The following is a 7,888-nucleotide window of genomic DNA, read 5'->3' on the forward strand; positions in this document are numbered from 1 at the left end:
CTTTGTCCCCAAAACGTCCTACATGCGCTGTTCCTCTAATAAATTCCTCCAGCTCCACCTCCTGTCTTTTAGTCAATGCCACTGTCTCTAAACCATACAACATTTCCTGCCATGCGAAAATTCAAATGTTGTAAAAATTAAAAACATAAAACACAGTCGGGCATGCAACTATGGGAAAATAATTAAAGGGTTATGGTCATTGCATGAAAGTGATTACATTCACATGTCACTTTCCAAAGTGTTTTATTTCTCTTAAACAGCAGTTTGATATTATATGATATTATGATATTATGAATTACAGTCTAGTCTTTAAATTGTAGCAAAAATTATTAAGTCCTTCTGAGCAATCAGAATTGAGCATATATAAAAAAAAAAGCACATGCAGCATGAAGTTTGTGGACACATTTATTGCTGCCCCGTGTGGCTACAAGGGCCTTCTGAGAAAAATAATTGAGCACTTATAATCTCATACAGCATTGTAGGTGTAACGTTGAAAAAATATAATGTAGCTGACATAGTTGAATTCCTGGTCAACTCTTGTATTAGGTCACAGTGAGTAGTCAGATTTTAAGGAATTATACAATATGTCAGAATTCCTGTGAGGAATAATTGTACCTCTGAGGACTGAGTTGAAAGCGGCAGCGCTGGTAGCACAACACAGCAAACAGCAATCAGACATCACAATGAAATGAAATTACTACCAGAAGTTTTGTCAGTAATCTGATCATCTATCATCTAACAAACAAAAGGTTACAGGAGGTGTTTGGCAAGGAGCAGTGGCGCTAATCAACAAGCTTCACAGATGTACAACTGGCTTTCACAGATGTTAATATCCAGGTGTATCCGCCATTAAAGCCTATCAGTCAACATCACAAATGCCATAGAGCAAAATGAAAGGAAAGTAGTTAATTAGGCAAAAGCCGGCCTGTTTTCGTCCTTTTTAGAACGCTAAATAGCCTGCAGTTTTCTAGTCTGCACTGACAGAAATGTCAGATAATTACATTGCACATTTTACACATGTGGTTTTACACACTTCACATTTGGACTGCTTACATGTGTACAGTATAATGCATGTATTGTTAACTAGCATTTTTTTGTTTTTGTTTTTCAATTGTCATTTTTCACATTATCATTTCTACTGCATGTAATAGTATTGCTATTATTGCACTTATCTTTTTTTTTGATTTGATAATATTCCAGTGAAACAGGTTTCATGCAGTTTGATTTGTTGTAAATCATCATTTAGGGTGTGTTATTGTGTGTGAATGTCTTAGTGTCCTTCAAGCAGAAGGGTTCATAGTATGTACCGATGTAGCTCTTAAACGAACTACCGCTACAGTGAGTTGGTCAACAGTGGATGCAGAAGCAGGTCAGTTTTAGAAGGAGGACATAGAAAGAGAGAGAGAGAGAGAGAGAGAGAGAGAGCGAGCGAGCAGTGTAGCTGAGCAGGCCTCCAGGCCTGTGGAGGATTGAGCTGGCAGAAGGAGGCTTGCTGCAGAGCCTTGAGGGACTGAACAGCAAATGCGCCAGCTCGCCTTTGGCAGTTCTAAGGTCAAACGTCCCACTGAGGCTGTTTCACAGAGGGCAAAGTTCTTAAATACTGTTTTACAGCCAGACTATGCTACTGTATCTCAAACACCAACCCAATTCGCCCCAAGACACACCTCCAGCATCTACATATGTCTCACTGTCTCCTTTTAAACTGAGACATACAGAATCTACTTTAACCCAGCCATTAGGGTTGCACAAGCCAGTGCACTCTTGGTGCTGGTCCCAAACCCGGATAAATGGGTAGGGTTGCGTTAGGAAACGCATCCAGGGTAAAACATGTGCCAAATCGAGGAAAATTAACGATAGAGAAGGTTGGATGGTGTGGAGATGGTGAAGCAGGAAGTGGATAGGATTAGTAAGGAAAAGTGATCATTAGTAAAGGTGATCAGTCACACCATGAAGTTATGGGAAAAAGTAGTGGAAGCCAGGCTGAGAGCAGAGGTGACCATCTGTGAGCAACAGTATGGTTTTATGCCGAGGAAGAGCACCACAGACACATTATTTGCTTTGAGAATGTTGATGATTAAGTATAGAGAAGGTCAGAAGGAGTTGCATTGTGTGTTTGTGAATTTAGAGAAAACTTACGACAGGGTGCAGAGTGAGGGATTGTTTTACTGTATGAGGAAGTCAGGTTTGTCAGAGAAGTATGTAAGGTTGGTGCAGAACATGTATGAAGATAGTGTGACAGCAGTTAAGTGTGCAGTAGGAACCACAGATTGGTTCAAGGTGAAGGTTGGACTGCATCAAGGATCGGTTCTGAGGCCTTTCCTGTTTGAAGTGGTGATGGACAGGTTGACGGACGAGGTCAGACAGGAGTCTCCATGGACTATGATGTTTGCGGATGATATTGTTATTTGTGGTGCGAGTAGGGAGCAGTTTGAGATGAGCCTGGAGAGTTAAGGTATGTGCTGGAGAAAAGGGGAATGAAAGATAGTAGAAGTAAGACAAAGTACATGTGTGTGAAAAAGAGAGAGGGCAGTGGAGAAGGTGGAGGAGTTCAGGTACCTGGGGTCAACAGTGCAAAGTAATGGAGAGTGTGTTAGAGAAGTGAAGAAAAGAGTGCAGGCAGGGTGGAGTGGGTGGAGAAGAGTGATAGCAGGAGTGATTTGTGATAGAAGAATATCTGCGAGAGTAAAAGGGAAAGTTTATAGGAATGTGGTGAGACCTGTGATGTTGTATGGTTTAGAGACAGTGGCATTGAGTAAAAGACAGGAGGTGGAGCTGGAGGTAACAGAGCTGAAGATGTTGAGGTTTCCATTGGACGTGACGAGGATGGACAAGATTAGAAACAAACATTTCCTTTAATTTTCCAGCACAGATGCTATAGGATGCTTAAATTGTATATGGTGAGACAGAAAAATTCTAGCAAAGAAGTTAGCTATGACGTTTAACTAACAATAATTGAGTAGTAATACAAGAATCAACATAAAAAAAGCTTGATGAGGTTTATAAGAGAAAATGATTTGCCACATTATTTGAAAACATACTATTAATAATAAGCATGTGTTGCATCAGTTATGAAAGTAGCTTCAGGTTAGTTACAGTATGCTGCTTGTAGTTTAGCTAACTATTCATAGCAAGATATCATTCTAGACACATCCTTGTGAGGGGAATGGATTTTTTTCTTTGCAATATGGTTTGAGATAGCTTATGCCTACATGTTTTACGGTGCCATATTTCATCATAGAATGTTTCTTAAACCTTTGGCAATAACCAAATTTTCTGGTACACCAGACCTGCAGTAGTGCCTGTCTCTGTGCCTGTACACCAGTTGAACAAATACATTGCTCAAAATTCATGCTGAACAGCAAATAGGGCTCCTGAATACAAATTATATCCTTGAAATGACTAAATACTTCTCCAATGTCCATTTATTCCAAGATTATAGATAATTTCGCTTCTCTCAGTCGAGCAGGATATTTTGCTAAAAGCTCCTGTAATTAGAGCGAACTATTTAAAGGACAAATATGCGGTATTGCTAAATAGAAAATTGCTTTTTATGATCTGCCAGTCAGATGTGTGAATGGGTTCATACAGTCATGCTGAGCAGAACTAGAGAAATCAGTATGACTGTATAGAATTTACATTCAAATTGAGAGTCTACATGAATGTTCATGTAATGTCATTGCTCAGATTTTTTATTATGTCGTCCTATTATTTTATTCTCATCTTATTTTCATAGTGTGTTCAGAAGAAGAAGACTTGCTTCAGAGATAGAAGGCTTAAACCTGAGAAACAACCCTTGTGCTAGGAAAATGATTACCTAATTCATGAGATTGAACTAAATCTGTGCTCAGGAAACAAACACTTGAAGCTGTATATAGTTACCCCACATTATAGCAGTCATTGCAATAAAAACAGACTTTTAACACAAAAAAAAGTGTCTCAGGTTTATACAATAGCCTGTGACAAACAGAAGCAGGCGAACACAAACATTTTAGTTATTTGCATTTTTTCAATTATGCATAAGACACAGATATGCACATTAAAACCATGAAACTCAAGCGCTCATTAAATTTACATAGAATGGCATCTAAACAGTGTGGGCTGCTCATGTGGGCCGCTTTAATGGACTCTGATAAAACCGCATTAAAAATCGAGTGCCGGGTATCAGTGTTCGCAGAATCGCGCGTTATCTCGCACCATCACCCTTCTAAAGCCAAATTAATATAATTGACTTTTAATTAATCCCCTTGATATTTGCTTCAGCACATCTTAGCAACAGGTGTTCTGTTTTGGAGCCCCTGCATTATTAAAGACCTATTAAAACAGTGGGTGATTAAGGTGGCCGTGTCTCTGCTCGTGTGTCAAATCATAATAGTTAAAAAAATAACCTGTTTTTTAAAAATGTTTTGTTTCTTGAGCTTCACCCCAGTGGTCTAATAGAGATACAGTTACAATGGCAGCTTCACAACTGACTAGATTTATCTTTGATATTACTACAAAACATGTTGGAATATCAAATAAATACCAAATGTTGTGTTTTTGTAAATGATTTATACCACTTTAACACTGATGAATTCTAAAATCACCTAAGTATCAGAATAAACAATAACCACAGTTGTGCCAACAGTCTGCAAATGCAAATGATGGAAAATGGTTTATTCAAATATATTCACTCTAATATTGAATCATTTCTATATAGACAATGCAATAATAAAAACTTGCATTGCAGACACGTGCATTAATTGTTTTATAAGCATTTCATAAAATAGAATTTATTTTATCATTCTTAGAAGGAGTCTCCAGTGTCAGTGCTTTGTAATGTTCTTTAAACACGTGAGTCCTATCGATAAATGACAATCGATATCGATAAATTTGTCCAGTTTTTGTCAAAAGAAAAAGAGGGTTTCGGGGAGGAACAACTGTTTATAGCTGCTGTAACATAAGCAATAAACCCAGCCATTAGGGTTGCACAAGCCAGTGAACTCTTAGTGCCAGTCCCAAGCTTAGACAAATAGGGATGGTTGAGTTAGGAAGGGAATCCTGGGTAAAACATGTGCCAAATCAAATGCAAATCACAAACCTGAATTCCATACCAGATTGGTCAAGGCCCAGGTTATCGGTTTAATTTGGCGACTACAGAGACTGCAGAAAAAAGAGAAGCGTAGGAGTGTGGAGGTTAGGGTTGGCACTATGACTCATAAAGAGAGAGAGTTAGTTGATATGATGGAGCGGAGAATGGTAGGCATGTTGTGTGTTCAAGAGACTAAGTTTAAATGGAGTAAGGCCAGGAACATTGGAGGTGGCAGAGTTGAAGGTGCGGCAATGTTTACTGGGAGTGATGAGGATGGACTGGATTAGAAATACATTTATTAAAGGGAGGGAGTATGCAGGTAGGACATTTTGGAGACTAGGTAAGACAGCTGCCAGGCAGGAGGAAAAGAAGGCCAAGGAAAAGGTTCATGAATGTAGTGAGGGAAGACATGCAGGTGGTTGGTTTGAAAGAGGCAGGTGTAGAGGACGGAGTGATTTGTAGATAGATGATCCACTGTGGTGACCCCTAACGTAATGCAGCTGAAAAAAATATGTAACATAAGCAATATTAGGAACTTGCCTCATGTAAAAAAGTATGTATCTATGACATGACATTTAGTAATAAATGAAAGACTGTAATTATTGGCAAATTGCTGAGAATAGTTGGAATAAAATACTAGCTGTTAGAAGATAATAGATAGTGTCATGGTAGCGACTTTAATTTTGGCACCTTTTACTTGTGCTTAATGGAAAAAGTAAAACATCAGTATCATTAATTACCAACATAAAGTGCTAGTTTTCACAGAGAGGAATTTCTTTTCAAACCACAAATGAATTGCACAAATATACTTTCAACTACGAATTGCAATTGTAATTTGCAAAAAAATTGGAAAATGTAAAATAACTACTGCATTGGTAAATATAGTGTCAAGGATTGTAATGTATTGATTTAAGTCACGTCACCTGCAAGTAACACTGGTTGGTAACTTAAACACAGTTTTTTTTTAAAAGCCTCATGCTTACTTTGTGTACAGACTTAATTGTGTGTTTACGAGGTGTAGTCATTAGTTTGTAAATGCCTGCTCTGGTCTGTGCATCAAGAAAAAGTTGTGTTAATCCATCTTTTCAGAAATTTCAAATATATATATATATAAAAGGTATGGTTGTTGATACCTTTTTTTTTTGTACAAATCTCCTGGGACTTTTCTAAATATTACCTATATATTTTTTAATCCATAACTGTCCATCTTTTTTTGCCCTTGTTTATTGTTGCTAGAGATACCTTTAATATGCCATAGTAAATGTATAGTATGTTTTTTGGGGGGTTTGTTTGCCTTCCTTTTTCCTTCATGCTTAAATTTCCCCCATTGCAAGTGCTGTTTTCATTCATTGGTGTGTTATTGAGAATTGCTGGACAAATTAGGAATCTGGACATCGCAGTTGAAACAGGGCTTCCAGGATTGAAACACGGTCACAAGAGAGAGATAGAGAGAGGAAAGGTGGAAGGTGTTAGATGTGTTTTGTAATTGTAAAAACCTGTTTGTATGCAAGAGTTTTCGTAGTTTAAATCCTCTGTGCTTAGTATTGACTTCTCTTTTGTATATTCCCCTTCTTATTGTACACCACTACCTGCTAACCTTCTGCCTATTCCGGAGCCTCTACATTACCTCCCATAGTATTTTTCTGTATAGACACATCAGGGTTAGACGCAAGTGCCACCCACTGTATTTTTGAATATGAAATTAGCTTGTATATAGGAAGGGAAGTTAGCTACTACTGGGTCAAATTTCTTTCTCACAATACCATTACAAAAACATGTTACACCCCTTACCTTATACATTAAAGGGGAACATAATATATTTGTAAAAAAATATATATATTATTAATTTATTTATTTTTAGCTTAAGTTTCTGTTTATTTTTACCCATGTATAATACAAAAATACAAAATAATAAACACAATTATATATACAATAAGAAAAAAAATGGAAGAAACAAAGAGAAAGTTTCAAGAAGGGTGTTCTTTGTCTTTCACACTATTTTGGATAAACTCTGGAGACTCTATGCATGAATGTTAAAGGTATAACAGCAGCTTATGTAAAAAGAATACAGCAGTTAAGATATATTAATCCCTACAAAGTGTTTAAAATCTGTCTGACACATATCTAAGAAAGCAAACATTTCCTTGATTCACTAGTGCCTCACTGAAACCTGCTGTCAACATTCACACACATTGGCTGACATAGATGCATGCATTCTGCCATATTGATAGGTGTTGATATGCAATGTGTAAGGGTTTCTTTCGAAAAGAGGCATGCAAATAAACACCATAATGAACAAATAAAGAAATGTTCAAGAACAAGTTTGTACTCTGGCAGGTGACTGTGGTGATGGAGGGATGATACAAACTCAGAAATACAGCAAGACAGAGTGAAAGAAAAGATGGGAAAAAAACAAGTCTGCGATGTGATGGGCATGGTTCAGCCTCTGCGCCGACAGTTTTGTCAATAGCCCCAGGACGCCCAGCTGCCTGGCTCTGATTGACAGCTAGCAGGTGGCAGCCGAATGGAGACGTCAGCCCGGCTGCTGATCACACTCACGTTGACACTAACGATGAACGAGCACGCTGATGCGGCTACCCAAGGTGATCTCTTGTTTTATGAGCGAAAGACGCCCGCGGAGGCGCTAGCACCAGAGCCTCTGTGTATCCAGTTGCACCACGGGGGTTTGGGCTAGCAATGCCATCCCTTATATGAAGGCAATGAGAAGAGAAAGAAAGGGAGAGCAAAAGCACGTGGGGAGTTGTTTGGTTCTTGAGGAGAGAAGCGGTTACTCAGGTGATCTTGTTATGCAATGCCGAA

This window comes from Silurus meridionalis, chromosome 26 (assembly GCF_014805685.1).
Source record: "Silurus meridionalis isolate SWU-2019-XX chromosome 26, ASM1480568v1, whole genome shotgun sequence".
Classification (NCBI taxonomy): Eukaryota; Metazoa; Chordata; class Actinopteri; order Siluriformes; family Siluridae; genus Silurus; species Silurus meridionalis.